The sequence below is a fragment of the Hippocampus comes genome, unplaced genomic scaffold (assembly GCF_001891065.2).
Source record: "Hippocampus comes isolate QL1 unplaced genomic scaffold, H_comes_QL1_v1.1 scaffold291, whole genome shotgun sequence".
Lineage (NCBI taxonomy): Eukaryota > Metazoa > Chordata > Actinopteri > Syngnathiformes > Syngnathidae > Hippocampus > Hippocampus comes.
This window is the reverse complement of record NW_017805740.1, coordinates 475,178-492,781: the sequence shown is the minus strand read 5'-3', so window position 1 is coordinate 492,781 and position 17,604 is coordinate 475,178.

Here is a 17,604-nt window from a genome sequence, read left to right as displayed (position 1 = left end):
TGTCTCTTTTTTTCTCTCTCTCTCTCTCTCTCTCTCTCTCTCTCTCTCTCTCTCTCTCTCTCTCTCTCTCTCTCTCTCTCTCTCTCTCTCTCTCATTATGTGCTTTCAAAGCACTAATATCTAATTGAGAAGCACCTTTGTTTTTTTGTTTTATTTTTTGACAAATGAATAGAAACTATGGGGGCAGCACGTAGTAAAAAATAGTGGTCAGCAATCTGCCTCACAAACTGTGCTCTTCTAAATTTTCCGTAGGTTTCAAATGAAGAGTATGAATGATTGTTTGACTACGTGCGTCCAACGATTGGCTGGCGACCAGTCCAAGGCGACCCTGCTTCTCACCAAAAGTAAGGTGAAATAGTCTCAATCTTGTGCATGACCTGAATGAGGATAAGGAGAATATGCCTGTTTTCCAATGATTGAAAAGCCAATAATAAGGATAATGAGGAGACACGAACACCTGGTACCTCTAATTACAAAATTAATTGGTTCTGGAAGACATTTCTTAACAAGAAAATTTTGTAAGTAGAGATGCATTTTCCATGTAAATGCCCTAATTCGTTCCAGGACACCAAAAAAAAAATGCATCAGAATATGTAACATGTTACAATTAGATTATTGCACAATAAATGAGAGTTGTGCATAATATAAAAAACAAAGAATAAGGAATAAAAATGTTGGTCATTTAACTTTTAACTGCGTCCTCATCATTTTTTTTTTTGCCCTCTTTAGTTCATGTTCTCTCTCAGAAGTGGTTTTTACCTGGCGTTTTGGAAAGAACTGATCTAAAGATGTTTGCTTTTGTCAGCTTTTAACAATCCTTCGAAAATGTCCAAGGCAAACATCAGCATAGTGAGCGATCGCCGGACTGGTCAACACTTTTTCTGGGTGATTCACATTTCCGAAAAACCATCCATCCGCCTCGTGGCCCGAGGGGCGAATGACGAGGACGCTGCATAGACACATTCTATCCACACACACACACACACACACACACACACACACACACACACACGCACACACACACTTACACATGGTCGAAGTCCCTCTTAGCCAATGGGATGCCAGGAAGATGCTAGCTAGGTAATAGCCACTGGCAGAGCAGTTATAAGTATGTTGCGTTAAGGAAACTCGGAGCTGCGAGTACCAGCCTGTACTGTACTGTATTGTTACTTTTCCATCCAACATTGGACCAATATATATTGAATAAAATGAAAACCATATGAAAGTGGGACATAGTAGTAGGTACTATTCACTTAGATGATTGCATCTGGATAAAATGCTTCGTTCTTAAGCGTCGCCCGAAGAGCACCATGGTGTGGTGACTGCCATTTTCTGTGCAATGTCTGTTTTATGCCCAGTCTACCCATTTAATCTGCTGTCTGTGCCTCTCTTGTGTTGCTGCAAAAGGGTGGTAAGATTTAGTGGCTCGTGGGTGTGGGGGGGGTCGTTTTCAGCCTACAGAACCCCTCTTTGTTCCACAGCACAGAGGTAAAATGAGCCGGTGCCATTCACTCTTTGAACATGGCATTGTGTGATCCTGCACACGTTCAACTTGCTCCTTCTCAGTCCAGATACGATGGCATCATGTGTAAATCAATGCATGAAATGGAGGTGTAAATTATTTTTGTGTCTGCTGGCGTGCCGGTGGTGAGCAGGTATCAGACACAGTTTTACAGACAAGGATCAAACATATCACAGCCATGATATATTTTCCCTTGATTCTGATTCAATAAATGTCTTCTTACCTATAGTTCAGGGGTTCTCAAACATGGGTGTTTTGAATTTTGAAATTACCGTGAGCAACATTCATAAACTTATTTGATAGTTACAAAATATCTTGCTCAATGCATAAAGTCAATTATAATTTCTTTCATCATCTTAAAAGGATTAAACATATGATGTGAGATGGGATGTGAGAGCATATTGAAAGTTTTCAATTAAAAATGATAGAAATGATTGCTGAACTTGGGCCTGTCTCGACATACCAAACAGAGATGCGTATTTCCACCAACAGTCAGTCGCAGAGCAATAGCTCACTCAACGGACTTCCCAACAGGCAAGCCGGGTTCATTTCCCACTCGGTGGTGGTCTGGATGTGAGTGTGAATTGTTACGTGTTGCCCACTGACAGATGAACAGTCCAGGGTGTGGTCTGACTTCTGCCCAAAGTAATTTGGGCTCGACACCAGTTCCTTTAAATCCTAAACAGTATGCATCCTTAAACAGCCGAGTCCAAGTCAATATTTGTCACGGCTAATGACCGTATGTAATTTTTAATAGGATGGTTCACTCACTAGAGCGCTAACTGAATATGCGTGACCTTTCTGGACGTTGACAGACACACCTGAAGTATTCCCCTCAGCTCTAACTTGTTCATTTTCTTGTTGTTGTAATTTGTGAAGTCTTTGGACTTACCAAGCTAACCTAGGACGTGGGTATCATATTTCATGCCATGTAAGCTGAAATGTGTGTTAGTATGACAATAAAATCGAAAGCAATTGTTGGTTTGAAAAAAAAAACATTTTTTTTTCCAAGATGGCGCCCGAGTAGGCAGTCGTTGGCAAGTGCTGTTCAAGAGCCTTGTGTTATTTTTTTCTTTTTTTTTTTTGTCTTTTGTTTTGTCACATAGTGTTGTTATGTCGTGTGGACCTGATGTGGACTGTTTTCAGCATTTTGGCCACGACATTCGTCAATGAAGAAGAATCTGTGCTTGGTGGTTGCCCCTTGGTGGTTGCGCCTTCTCGGCAGCACTGATTTTGATTGGGAGGAATGTCGGCGCTTGATGGACAGTCTGCGGCTGGATGGATGCATGGCTTGAGGAGCCGACGATGAGAAGAAAGGAGGGTCAGCGCAGAGCGCCGATGCGTATGTGAAACTGGGAGTCGCGGCTTGGAATTGAAGCGGATTTACATGGGACATGAGAAGAGAGCCAATCTCTTTTTCGTTAATGGATGCTACAGCTTCTTGTTGCTTTTAAACATAGCTGGTAGCAGACGTGTGCACATTTCAGCATGACGTCTTTGATCCACTGGTGAAAAGGACACTTTGATTCGCTCCTCTTTCATCTATATCTGCTTCAAACAACAAAGTGTATGCAGGAAAGTGGTTACGATTGCATGATTATCTGTGTCTTATGTGTTGTCTTGTACTATTTTGTCATTTTATGTTAACTTTTCTTTTGATGGCAGTGCGGGCACCCGCAGCGGCTCCTCTTGTTGTCTGGTTGAGATGGAAGAAATGTAATCTGTGCTACAGCACATTTGACAATAAAGTTGTACTTGACTTGACTGCCTGTTCCTTGTGAGACCTACTAAAGTATCCTCGCTGAAAACCTTCAACCTGTCATCACGGTCAATCATAAACGGCTGACTGGTTTTGAATTTTACTTCATCAGCATTTTAGACTGAAACATGAAGACGGATGGAGGATACCCTATCATCTACCAGGGTGAACCCCAACATACAGGCAATGAGCCGTTGGACAGTAAATATGCTAGAACCTGCTCGGCACCTCTCATCGTGGGCAACCCCAAAGTGGAGTCAAACCTCTCCCAAAAAGACTGGTACCGAATCCCAAGCAGTGTGCTTAGGGCGACCTCAAGTCTGTCTTTTCAGAATCCCTCCTACAGGTGGTAAGCCCATGGGAAGAGGGACATCATGTCTTTGGGCTCTGCTGGCCCCCACGGGCATAGGTGCGTCCACCAGGCCCCACCTCGGGCCTTGCTGCAGAGGGGGTCAGTGGTGATCCGCGATCAAATGAGACAAAATTGTTTCTCTTCGTAGAGCGTCTTTGAGCCTTGATTTGTCTGGTCTCTTACCATGGAACTGTTTGCCCTTGGTGACCCTACCATGGGCAAAAAGCCAACCGACAACGTAGCTCCAACGATCACCGAGACACACAAACCCTTCCGCCACAATAAGGAGGAGCGATTATACAGTGTTCCCTCGCGATTAATGGGGACTGGGACCCTGCCATGATAAGTGAAAAACTGCAATGGAGCATTGGCTCCCCCTCCCTCTTGGAATTTTCGAAGTGTATGTGGGGACCAGCATGTTTAAAATATGTAAACAGTATTTATATCAAGTATCAAGTACAACTTTATTGTCAAATGTGCTGTAACATACAGCACATATGAAATTTCCTCCCTCTTAAACAGGCAACAGACAACACTTTACATATTTGAGACAAAGACCACAGCAGTACACCTATTTACTAAAATCTTTATTATAAAACCTAATACAGAAACTAACATTCATCAGCATTGCCTTTTGAGAGAGACAAAGACACTTGTGTTACTCTCACTTTACGCCGCTCTGGCAGTGTAGCCGCCGTCAACCTCCAGCTAGCTGCTGGCCAGCTATCCCCACACAGCCAATCTCTTTATGATAAGACAATGAATCGGTATTGATAAGGAGGAGATGAAGAGAGATGCGCTGCTTTTTTCGGACAACCCCAATCACCCCCACTCTTTCTTTCTCTCTCACTCCGGCTCACTTTCACTTTCACTCTTGCACTAGCTCTCCCAATAGGATGTGCCCCCCCCCCCAACCCCTTGCGCGCACGTAGCAAACACAACAGCATGACTCGACACTGATCAGAGAGTACACAGATGATGAGACACTGATAAGAGTCAACAGCATGACTCGACACTGATTTCGTGGCTTGCTGAAGATGTGACTGTATCAAGACCCCAAAATGGCTCCTTGCAAGAGACATGCGTACAATGCAGATTTTAAACTTAGGGCGATCGGTTATGCAGTTGAAAAGGGAAAGAGAGCAGCAGCGAGAGAGTTCAACGTGAATGAATCAATGGTGCAGAAGTGTCGGAAGCAACAAGACGCCCTGTGCCAGGTAAAGAACACTAAACAGAGCTTCCGAGGAAACAAAGCACGATGGCCACAGTTGGAGGACCAACTCGAACAATGGGTTGTTGAGCAGAGGGCAGCAGGTATTCGTGCGTCTACAGTCACAATTTGAATAAATGCAAAAGCGCTTGCACAGGAACTTAAAATAAATGAATTTAGTGGCGGTCCTTCTTGGTGCTTTCAATTTATGAAAATATGTCATCTCGCTATCCGCACACGAACCACTGTTTCGCAGCAACTGCCTCAAGACTACAAACAAAAGCTTGCCACTTTCCGTGCATACTGCAAAAATAAAATCACTGAAATACATATCCGACCAGAGCACATCGTCAACATGAACGAGGTTCCACTCACCTTTGATATTCCTGTTAACCGCACTGTGGATAAAACAGGGGCATGTACGGGGAACGTTCGCACCACAGGGAATAGGAAAGCATCTTTCACCATAGATCTCGCCTGCCAGGCTCATGGCCAGAAACTTCCACCCATGGTTATTTTCAAGAGGAAGACCATACCAAAAGGAAACTTTCCAACCGGTGTCGCCATCAAAGCTAACTTGAAGGGATGGATGAATGAGGAAAAAATGAGTGAATGGCTCAGAGAAATTTACATCAAGAGACCGGGCGGCTTTTTTCATGCAGCTCCGTCCCTATTGATCTGTGACTCCTTGCACTCCCATATCACTGATGTCATCAATAAAACAAGAGAAGCACACTAATACAATGCTGGCCGTCAGTGACAAAAGAGCTCCAGCCACTACATGTTGGTGTCAACAGGGCTTTTAAAGCTTGACTGCGAACTGCATGGGAGCAGTGGATGACCCAAGGTGAAGACACGTTCACCAAGATGGGGAGACAGCGCCGAGCCACATACGCCACTATCCGCCAGTGGATTGTAAATGCCTGGGCTGATATACCAATCTCAACTGTGGTCCGAGCTTGCAGGAAGGCAGGAATTCTCACTGAACTGCCAGACATCAGCAGCGACACCGACTCTGATAATGGAGACTTTGACGAGGCAGAGCCGGGCATGTTGGATGACGAATTCGCTCAGCTGTTCAATTTGGACACGGAGGAAGAAGGATTCGAAGGATTCCCCGATGATGAATGAACTAAAAAAGTTAGCTTTACATGCTTCTTTTGTGTGTTTACAACTGAGCAAGGCTGGGCATGGTGTGAATATGGACATTTGAACAGCGTTGAGTTATTGTTATTGCTTTGCACAATTTCGAGCGATATTGTGCTTGCACTTTCATTTGATTTACCGTCACGATATCTGACTGTTTTTACTATGTGATAAAATGTTGCACTAACTGTTATAAATTGCTGTTGGTTAAGTGAACTGTATAGCTGCTTTATTAAATAAGTTTTACTCACATCTGATCGTTCTGTTTGTATTTCCTTGAGTGTAGCTCTATCTAGTGGAAGCATTGTAGATTGCGCCTTATAATGCGATATGTCCAATGTATGAAAAAAAATTACAAAATAGGCCATTCATTGAAGGTGCGCCTCATAATCCAGTGTGCCTTTTAGTGCGAAAAATACAGTACAAAACCTCTGAGTCATTCAGCATTTTTTCTGACTACACTACCTTGGAAAAAAAAAACACAATGTAGTGAAGCCACGATAAATAAAGCGCAATATAGCAAGGGATCACTCTAATTTTGTTTATTATTGTTTTATGTTAGGTTGGTCAATTTCCATGGACAGTTTCACGACCATACAGTATATTCAACAAAATACATCCTGTGGAAAATGGGTAATAGGTACAGAGAAAGAGAGATTCTGATTGTTGTTCTGATTTTGTTTGTATCAGATCAAAATCTTAAAGGGACACTTGAGTGGCCTGAACATTGGCACTCTAATAAATCTGTTTGCAAAAATGACCTCAACACCAAAATTCACCCCCACCCGCCCCCCCAATAAAGCATCTATAATGATTTAAGGGCTATTTTGGAATAAGATCTATCAGCAACTGGCCCGCCCATTTTTGGAGCGTGGTTTTCTTTACCATTTCAGCCTGTCCACGACACTGTGGGGAGGCAAGTGTTTTCTTATGTATTATGTATATATGTTCTGTTGTCACCTAATGTCTGAAACGGCGATTAATTAACATAAAAATTCATGTGCACATTCCTACTGTTGTCCATTTCAATCTGTGCATAAATAAAAGTGATCTGCACAATGTTTTGGAGATATTGGCATCAAATGTAAGCTGCAAGACAAGCCCCGGAGGCAGCCTTGTTTAAATTTCAAAGTTGGTCTTCAGAAAATTCGGGGCACTGGATTTCGAGCAATGAGGCCAACCCTTCAGCCGAGTGTGGCCGTTTACAGCCCTTAATTTTTGGATCGGCATTGAAGGAAGTACCCAGGTGGCCTTCTGGGAAAAAAGTTAAGTGAAGCTTACTTATTTACCTTTACAGATTTAAATTTAATAGATCACGACCGATGAACAATTAAGATGACCTAAAGCCTTTAGGAACTCTTTGTCTTTAAGGATCTTGGTGACTTATGAAAGAAAACGGACAAGACATGACAGAAACTGCACATGGGCTGCTCATTTCTTGTTCGTTTCGGCCATGGAAAGGCTAATTGTTTCGTGATCTTTTCAGTTTGAAGTGGGCCCAAGGAGAGATGTCCACATACATTTTGGGGCTGATTGATCCCCGTTATTTTGACAATAGTAGTGATGTATTTGTAATAATTTTGAATGACAAAGAGTCTTTGGTCCTTCCCATGACTCCCACCAAGACATGGAGGGAAGGGAGGGAGGCGTGGCCATATTCCTCATTTCCAGGGGGCGGTTTTAAAGTTGTTAGTTTTTTTTTTGTTTGTTTTTTAATCGATTTCTACAAAACAAATTGATATAATTGAAAATGCAAGCTAACGTCTTCCTGATAAATAAAAATTGCTTATTTATGAAAAATGGCCCATCACGGCAGGATGATCTATTTGAGCTGAAGATGAAACCATCCTGTGATACGTTCCTTGATCCCAGCTCTACTTCTTCACACAAACAGAAAACACACAGACACCAATATCTTTTAACTCCCTCACACAGGTGTGTTGCCATTGTTTTCACTCCTGGCCTCACTGCTTTAATCATTTTCGTCACTATCTCAGAAAGAGACTTGACATTATTTTTGGTCTTCAGAAAATTCGGGGCACTGGATTTCGAGCAATGAGGCCAACCCTTCAGCCGAGTGTGGCCGTTTACAGCCCTTAATTTTTGGATCGGCATTGAAGGAAGTACCCAGGTGGCCTTCTGGGAAAAAAGTTAAGTGAAGCTTACTTATTTACCTTTACAGATTTAAATTTAATAGATCACGACCGATGAACAATTAAGATGACCTAAAGCCTTTAGGAACTCTTTGTCTTTAAGGATCTTGGTGACTTATGAAAGAAAACGGACAAGACATGACAGAAACTGCACATGGGCTGCTCATTTCTTGTTCGTTTCGGCCATGGAAAGGCTAATTGTTTCGTGATCTTTTCAGTTTGAAGTGGGCCCAAGGAGAGATGTCCACATACATTTTGGGGCTGATTGATCCCCGTTATTTTGACAATAGTAGTGATGTATTTGTAATAATTTTGAATGACAAAGAGTCTTTGGTCCTTCCCATGACTCCCACCAAGACATGGAGGGAAGGGAGGGAGGCGTGGCCATATTCCTCATTTCCAGGGGGCGGTTTTAAAGTTGTTAGTTTTTTTTTTGTTTGTTTTTTAATCGATTTCTACAAAACAAATTGATATAATTGAAAATGCAAGCTAACGTCTTCCTGATAAATAAAAATTGCTTATTTATGAAAAATGGCCCATCACGGCAGGATGATCTATTTGAGCTGAAGATGAAACCATCCTGTGATACGTTCCTTGATCCCAGCTCTACTTCTTCACACAAACAGAAAACACACAGACACCAATATCTTTTAACTCCCTCACACAGGTGTGTTGCCATTGTTTTCACTCCTGGCCTCACTGCTTTAATCATTTTCGTCACTATCTCAGAAAGAGACTTGACATTATTTTTCATTTTCCACTAAAATGTTCTTTTCATCCAATTCATATTAAATCACAAAAAAAAAAACAAAATCCTGCAAAGAATTCTCCAATGTCAAGCCTAAATCTCAACATCAGCAGTAACATGGGCCCTTTTGTTGGCAGATACACAGGCATGTTATATTAGTATTAACATTCATAACCAATGATAAGGATGAATCAACTGATCGTAACCTCACATGCAACCGTCTTTTGCCTACAAGTACAGAAAAAGATAGAAGCTGGAAAACTGGGGCACTTCTCAATGACCCAAATAGCTTCATAAACTCTAAAGTGGATCATTCATCTCAAGGACAAAGTAATCGGGTCAGTGATGATTAAGGGTTCTGTTTGCTTCCATGAACAAATTGTATTTGGGTTTTATGAATGTCAAGGGGTAACATTTTATTTATATAGTGTATGTTGTTGCAGGCATTACATATTTTCATTCAAAACAAGGAAAGATCGAGTGGGCTGTCTGTGTTGACAGTACATGTGCAGCAGATAACGACCAATCACAGATTTTGCTTCTTAATTCATATTGAACTATGAACCTGATTGTCATAGAACTGCATAAAATACACAGTTGTAAATATTATGTTCTGGACCAGTCAGGAAGAGGAGCGGATCTCACAAACACAGACAAGGAAAAGGTCAAGTAAAAAAATATTTATTTACAAAATAAGGTCACAAGACCAAGACCGACACAGTACAATATAAAACGCTGGTAACAAAATAACCAGGAGACGAACAGATTCAACCAAAAGTGCTTGCAAACAGCAAGAGAAATCAATAACGCAAAATCACATGTCAGAAAAAGATAAGGCAAAACCAATCAACAAGAAAAACCAAAACGACCCGAGGATAACACGATAAACAAGAATGAGGCAAAAGCGGAACAAACAAGAGATACAAACCCAGACTATGACTGTGATCGAGAACGACGAAGGTCAAGAAAATAAGCGGATGGACACAAGAAATGAGCAAGACGAATTATCTAACAACTGGTGATGACTTGACAGTCCCTTATAACAGGTGACAGATAATGAATGACGTGATGAGGAACAGGTGCAGAATAGGAGGACGAGCCCTCCACTGCCACCTGCTGAAGACAAAGCAAAACAGAACCAATGCAATAAAGAAGTTTCTTGACTTACCTCCCTCAAAAAGAAACAAAAGTTTGTGACCATGGGATTTAATTAACGCTACAAAGGTTCCAAATGACTAAAGGAGAAAAGAGGAGAAAAGCTGTTTAGATGATGGTGTTGTAAAGATGCTATCAATTTTCTGCACTGCTTGTCGTCAGTAGGTAAACTGCAGCCCCTGCTGTCGAGCTCAGATGCTTTTAGGCAAAAGGCAGGCTATACCCGAGACTGTCCACCAGCCAATTGCAGCATTTTGAGACACAGTGTTGTAATTGATATGTATTTCCATAAATCGGCATGAGAATATCAAATACTGTATTTTCTGCACCATAAGGTGCTTTTGAGTATAAGGTGCACCTTCAATGAATGGCCTATTTTAAAAAAGTTTTCAGATGAGGAGCGCACCGCATTATAAGGCGCATAGAATGAATAGAAGCTACAATAGTGGCTACAGATGCTTTATGCATCCACTAGATGGAACTACGCTAAAGGGAATACAATCCAATAAAGTAAAATAGTTTTATTTATATAGAGATTTCACAACCGCTGCAGCTGTGACAAAGCGCTTTACAGAACAATTAAAATACCACGTTCAAGAAATCACAATATTGATACATATGTAAGGCGCATTCGCTTATAAGGCGCACTGTCGGCTTTTGAGAAATTTGCTTGTTTTTACGCGTGCCTTATAGTCCGTAAAATACGGTACAATGAATTTGAGTTGGTGTGTCCCCAGGGCAGGTACTGCTTTTTTCACCACAAAAATATTTCTAAACTTTGGTCCATCTTATCTGATTTGGAACTATGCATTCTTCCATTGCATTCAACCATTTTTTCCGCAATATCATTTCATAAGTTCCCAAATGAGCTGGAGCATATCCTAGCAACACACACCATGGTCACCAACCATTTGGAACACACAATCCTCAGTTATTCCTTTGTCTCCTCTTTTATTGACTAGTGGAATTCTCTCTTGACCCGTCTCAACGAATCTTCATTTTGACAATTGTCAATTAGTCCAGAATGCCGCTGCTGTCATTCGTTCGCCCACATCACTCGCATGTTGTCATCTGGCTCCCTGTTAATTCTTGTATTTAATACAAACTTTTATCAGTCACATAGAGAGCTCTCAATGGTCAGTCTCCTCCATGCTTGCTGATCTTACTGCATGTCTTTTCCTTCCCCAAAGGGAAGAGCGCTTTGCATTCCGTTGCTCCCAAATTGTGGAACACGCTCCCATTTGAGCTCAGCGCTACCTTTTCTGTGGAAATTTTGGCAGGCATTCCAGTCAGATCGGATTGTTTTGATTTGCTTTTTTTTCTTGTCTTAACCACAATGACCTATAAGTATTCAGAAGTTTATCGTCGTTTATCGCGCATGAAGCACTTTGTGAGCCCATTCTGTGATGAGTACCATGTAAGTAAAACTGACTTCCTTTTCACTTCTGAAGGTCGAAAGAATGTGGTTAGGCCGGAGAGAGGAAACACAAGCTGCTAACACAGGTTTCGGTCCCCATGATCTATCAGCCGGGACACTCATGTTTCCAGTGAGTACAATCAAGTTTTCATGAAGCTGAAATGAGATACACGCACACGCACACACACACACACACACACACACACACACACACACACACACACACACACACACACAGACAAATTGAAAAAGGATATTAAAACCCGATATTAGGACGGCTCTGCTTGAAACGGAATCTTTATTATCCACTTTGTGGGTAATTGATGCAGTAAAAATCATGCATTCCGCCAAGAATTAAAAAATATGATACAGGTCACATATAGGCCAAAAACATAGTATTTGGATCGCATTAGACTACAGTTGGACCGTAGATGCAGAGTTCAAACTGCAATGGTATTGTCTCATTTGTAGACCAGATGGAATTTTGAGACCACAAGTAAAGCCCCAAAGATCTCAAGTATCACCTAGGCTCATATGGAGTGTGGCAGAAGCCTGACCATTTAGGCTTCAAAATTAATCTGCATTATCTTAAAATCAACTCTAAAATTCCCACGTAGCGAGTAAAGGGGAGCAGGGATTGGTGTGATGCATGTCATCATTTTGTCGAAGCTGGAAGTATATCAGCAGCATTTTCTTTGTGTTGTAAGAACATCCAGTACAGTAGGTGGCAGTGGTGCTGTCATTTATTTCTATTTTTTTAATTTCAGGCAATTTCTGTTACAGACAAAACATTGTTAGGAAACTTATTCTTGTAAATTGATCTATATTTATTTTTTGTTTTCCCTTAATGTTAATAATAATTGTAAATTGATCTATATTTATTTTTTGTTTTCCTTAATGTTAATAATAATTATGTTATGTTTAAACTCGATTTATTCAAAGGATCTCTATTTTTTTTTTCTGGTAAATGTTATGAGTTATAGTCTGTTTTATAAAGTGGCTTTGTAATGCAGGTTATATGTAGCCTTAGAGCTCCCTCCTGTGGTTGTTTGGTTTATTGTTTACTGCTGGAAAAACCAAATTTATTCATTGTCAGGACGCACTGCAGACACTTATTTATAGATCTTAGAATAATAAGAAACAAATATTTTGGTGCCTTAAGACTCTTAAGCCTCGGCTATAATGAAAAATATAAGTAGTGTGTCAAAACTGTTCAAGGTTATTCATTTTCAGTTGTTCTAAATTGTTAAGAAAAATTCAAAGTGTATTAAAAAACATGTTGCATGAATTAGCGAGAGAAATCCTCGAATTAAATAATAATAACAATAATAATAATGAATGTGAATCAAATTATGAAAATTTATAAGAAGTCAATGATAAGTTTTAGTGTAGCTACAATTATTTTTCACTGCAATTAAAGTCATCTACGTAATTTGTTCTAGTGTAGTAGCCGTACTAAGTGACCTTCTCACCAACATTTACGCTCGTAACAGGTGGAGGAGCCAAGATGGCGACGTGAGCGGTTGTGCTTTTGGGAGCTGCTTACCTGACTCGATATAAAGTTAGTGGAACACAGATAACTCTTCTATTTTTTTCATGTCAGAAAATTTATATATTTTTTTTTCCTCTTGACTTTGCTGCACTCACGGTAGCTTGTCCTTCGCGCAGTCCTAGTTCTCTTTCTTGGACGTTGCCTCGACTCGTGCTAAGCTAGCAGCATTATCAGCAGCATTGACAAAATGGAGCTGAAGTCCACACCTGAGAATGTGCTCGTGGATGGCGCGCACGCCTACTGCCTGCAAAACCAACCTGTCCTCGCGGTTGTGGAAACTGACTTTCCCGCATTGCCCGTCTCGCCGTCCAAGCCACCGGCGTCGAAGAAAAGTAAGCAATCTCGCACGACCGAAGGAGAGAGCGCGACCATATTGCAACAATTATCAACGCTGTTTAACACCAGATTTGATACGATGAAGACAGATATCAGTAAAATGACGAAGGACATGACAACGAAAATAGAAAACCTCACGAAAACATTGAATATTGCCTGCGCCGAATTAAGAGATGTAAAAGCAAGTCTAAAACAGGTCGACGACCGCGTTGGACTTATGGAAAAGAAAGTGAGCATGATGGAGGGGCGTCTCACTGAACTTGAAAACTACTCACGACGCTGGAATCTACGACTCTATGGTGTAGCTGAAAAGAAAAACCAAAATGTCCGTGAGGAAGTAATCTCGATCTGCCAAGCGGTCCTGCCCGGAGAGAGAAAAGACAAATTTCTTCACGCCATTGACACTGTACATCGACTGGGACAGCTGAAAAATGATGCATCCAAGCCTCGAGGGATCATTCTCCAATTCACATCGCGAATCTTCCGAGACGCTGTCTGGAAGGCTGCAAAAAAATCCAGTTTTCTTCAAAGCAACAACATGCGCTTCGCTGAGGATTTGTCACCATCTACAAGGGAGAGAAGAAAGCTACTCTGGCCCCTGGTGGTGAAGGCGCGCGAGGAAGGAAAAACGGCGTACTACATCGGTGATCGAGCCTTTGCCAACGGGACCGAACTGCTTCCTATGGCTTAATACCTCCTCTCCAACCTCGGCTGATGGGCAACTGACGTTGGTAATTCATACATCCTAAAATTTAAGGAAACAGAATCCTTCTCCAGGTTATTGCTAACCGAATTTTGATGCCCAACACAGTACTGCTAGTTTGGTTTATTGCAGAAATAATGTCTTATTAGAATTGAACGACTGTTAACGAAACCACTGACAGAAAATGTATACCTTTTGTTCATCTTAACGTTGTGTTCCACTAATTTGTTTAAAATTAATGTTCGAACGGTACAGCCACAAATAGTAGGGTTAGTGTTTTAGTACACGATCACTGAATGACATGATTGGTGTTTTCTTCAGCCATACACCGGCATATTTATTTTAACAGGCAGAGAGAGAGAAATGAAAAACAGCGTGCCCTTTTTTTATATGGCTGACGACGTCATTCACCACGAACAAACAGAGTAGAGTTACCTTGCCCTCTGCTGGCTCAGTTGCAAAAAGGCAATCATACAACCTAAACAGTGCTTTTCTTCCTTCAAAAATATTGTGGGCGACACGGTACTCGGCCGGCTCCGGCAGTCCTATGAGGAGATTGCATGTTCTTCCCCGTCGTCTTGGGTACTCCGGTTTCCTCCCATATTCCAAAAAGATGTACAGTGTCAAATTCAAACTGCGGTCAAGACAGCCTCCACTCGCAAAATTGAAGTCAAGTGAGCCGCCACTGCGATTGCCAGTGCTCTGCATGACGGTAATCTGCCGCCAGCGAGTGGCGTTAGCCACCTTCAAAATAAAAGCTCCTCCACTAATGCATAAACGTGATTTGTTTGGGTTACAAGAAATTAATAAAAATATAAAATAAGTACTTTATTGTATTATTGTTTATTGAACATATAGAACCTACAATACAAAAACAGATTGACTGAAGTGAAGGCAAGTAAAAACTATAAAAAGAAAAGAAAAATAAAGACATCATCACAGTTTTATGTTCAAAGGAGTAGGAAGAAGTAAATAACTTATCTAGTCCTACCCCTTGTTATGTAACAGTAAATGAATTGATCTTTTTTCAATACAAAGAAGAAAAAATCTACATATCATCAAATACTTTTACCCTTATGTGTACTGTACTTATCTATTTATACACCTTTCTGTTTGTATGTATATATATATATACATACTCATTCTTTCTCCTTTATATATCAATTTTCTCATATGCATTATAAATACTGCATTTCTTAAATATATTTAACACATTGATCAATGTAATTCTGTTGAATTACTCTATTTTATAAGTACCGGTATATCAAATTTATCTTCTTAACTCTGATTTGTGTATTTTTTTTGGACTAATCTTTTGAATTTGTTTTTGAACTCAACCAGCGATTTACTCATCTTCAGGCCCGTTTCAAAATTATTCCACAGATTGACACCTATTACTGATACACACCTTTGCTTGATGTTTGTTTTTGTTTTGGATTTTTTGTATTGGTTGGTGCCCCTAAAATTATAAAAACTATCTCTCTCTAATTTCAAAAAGCTTCTGGCTTTCTTGGCTGTCGGGTAAAGATTCACAGAGGAAGAACAAGAACTCTCAGAACAGCACCAATAAGCGTTCTCAAGTGAAGATAGAAAATAAAGTCAATGGTAATTCTACATCAGTTTCACTGATTATTAAAAATAATCATGAAAACAAGCAATCTGGGTGATTGCGCAACCACACCAGGTTGTCGACACACTTGGGAACGCCAGGTATACAACCACAGTACTGGCATTCAGATCGAATGTTCCATTACCAATTAAAATGCCTCTCAAATATGACATTTTGAGCTCCTCTCCTTATTTCAAAAGATTCTTAAAATGAATTTCAGTTATCCCTTAATCAAACCAGACCCGTAGGACACTAGAGCAGTCCAGGTATCCAACCAGACCACCCTCATTCGGATCTGATGTCCTCTGAAAAGTGACAAGGTGGCCTGCGTTCTGACATGACCTGCATTCTAAGATGTTGATCTTTTCGCCCATTTTTAGAACATCCTAAAAGAAGGAATACAGCACCCCGGCTCTCCACCCAGACCACACTCGTCCGTATCCGATTGCATTTTGAAATAAAAGGCCTCTGCAAACTGGCATGTTGACCTGATTTCTGAAAAGTTGGCCTGTAGGTCTGGGGATAACTACAGCCCCCCCGCTATCCAACCCGGCCACTCTCGTTCGAATCCGATGTTGCATTTGGGAATAAAACGCCCCTGAAATTGGAAAATATGACCTTATTCCCGAAAAGTTGGCCTGAACGCCTAACATGTTGACATTTTAAACCGTTTTAAAATGTCAACATGTTTTTAAACCGTAAATTTGATTGATATATGGAGGAGTAATAATCCAAAGAAAAAAAAAATTCACCTGGAGTAATAGAGATGCCACCAGGAGGTCACGTATCGACTTCTGGCTCATATCTCAAAATCAATCTAATTGTGAATGCATACTTGATGGTTTTAAATGCTCCTGAAATTAAGTGCTGCTTGACGAGCCTGTACAGTATTGTGTTCATGTGTGTGACGTCACTGAAGGCCTAAGGTAATATGTAAACGTGTCTACTGGAAGCTTAACAACTCTCTATTACAACATAAAAAGGTTCAATCTGATATTGAATGCCTTCTTAAAAAGTTTTGGAACAAAGCAAAAGTTGACAATTCTTTTCGTAGCAACTGGGAACTATTTAAATTTGAGACTTGTCAGTACCTTAGGAAATATGGCAGTAATCAATTAGAAGAACACACGATAGTCTCTAAAATAATCGACTTATCCCCAAAAAACCCTGATAACGTCAGATGAAGACAGACTACTACTAAGCTCAGAACAGGCTAAACTAAATGAAGTATATCTTAACAAAGCTAAGGGAGCGTTTGTAAGATCAAGGAAAAGATGGATCGAGGGAGGCGAACAAAATTCATCGTATTTCTTTAATCTAGAAAAACACCATTGAAAAATCAACTTGATACAGCAACTTAATGTTAATGGCATCATAACTGCCGACCCAAAAAACATAGCCAATTTCTGTTTTAAATTTTATAGTAACCTTTATCGGTCCAAATACTGTGAACACTCTGCAACCTCTTTTCTAAATTCTATTAGCAATGTCACACAGATAACTCAAAGCGACAAAGACTTCTGTGATAGGAATATTAATTTAGAAGTAGTTTTTGCTATTGAACACCTCAAAGCGAACAAATCACCCGGAGTTGATGGCCTCACAGCAGAGTTTTATAAAACCTTCGTAAACGACTTAACTCCGTTTCTCCTTGAAGATTTTTTAGAAAGCATCGAGAAAGGTTGTCTTCCCCCTTCTTTAACACAGGGATTGATTACTTTAATACCAAAACCTAAACGAGATCATACCTTCATTGAAAACTGGAGACCCATTTGTCTATTAAATAACGACTATAAAGTGTTTGCTTCCATTATAGCTCGGAGAATCAAAGGTGTACTCGACCCAATTATTGATGCGGTTCAATCCGGTTTTATGAGTAAATGACACATTTTTAATAATATCAGGCTCGTCCTAGATCTGATTGATTACTCATTCCTCTGCT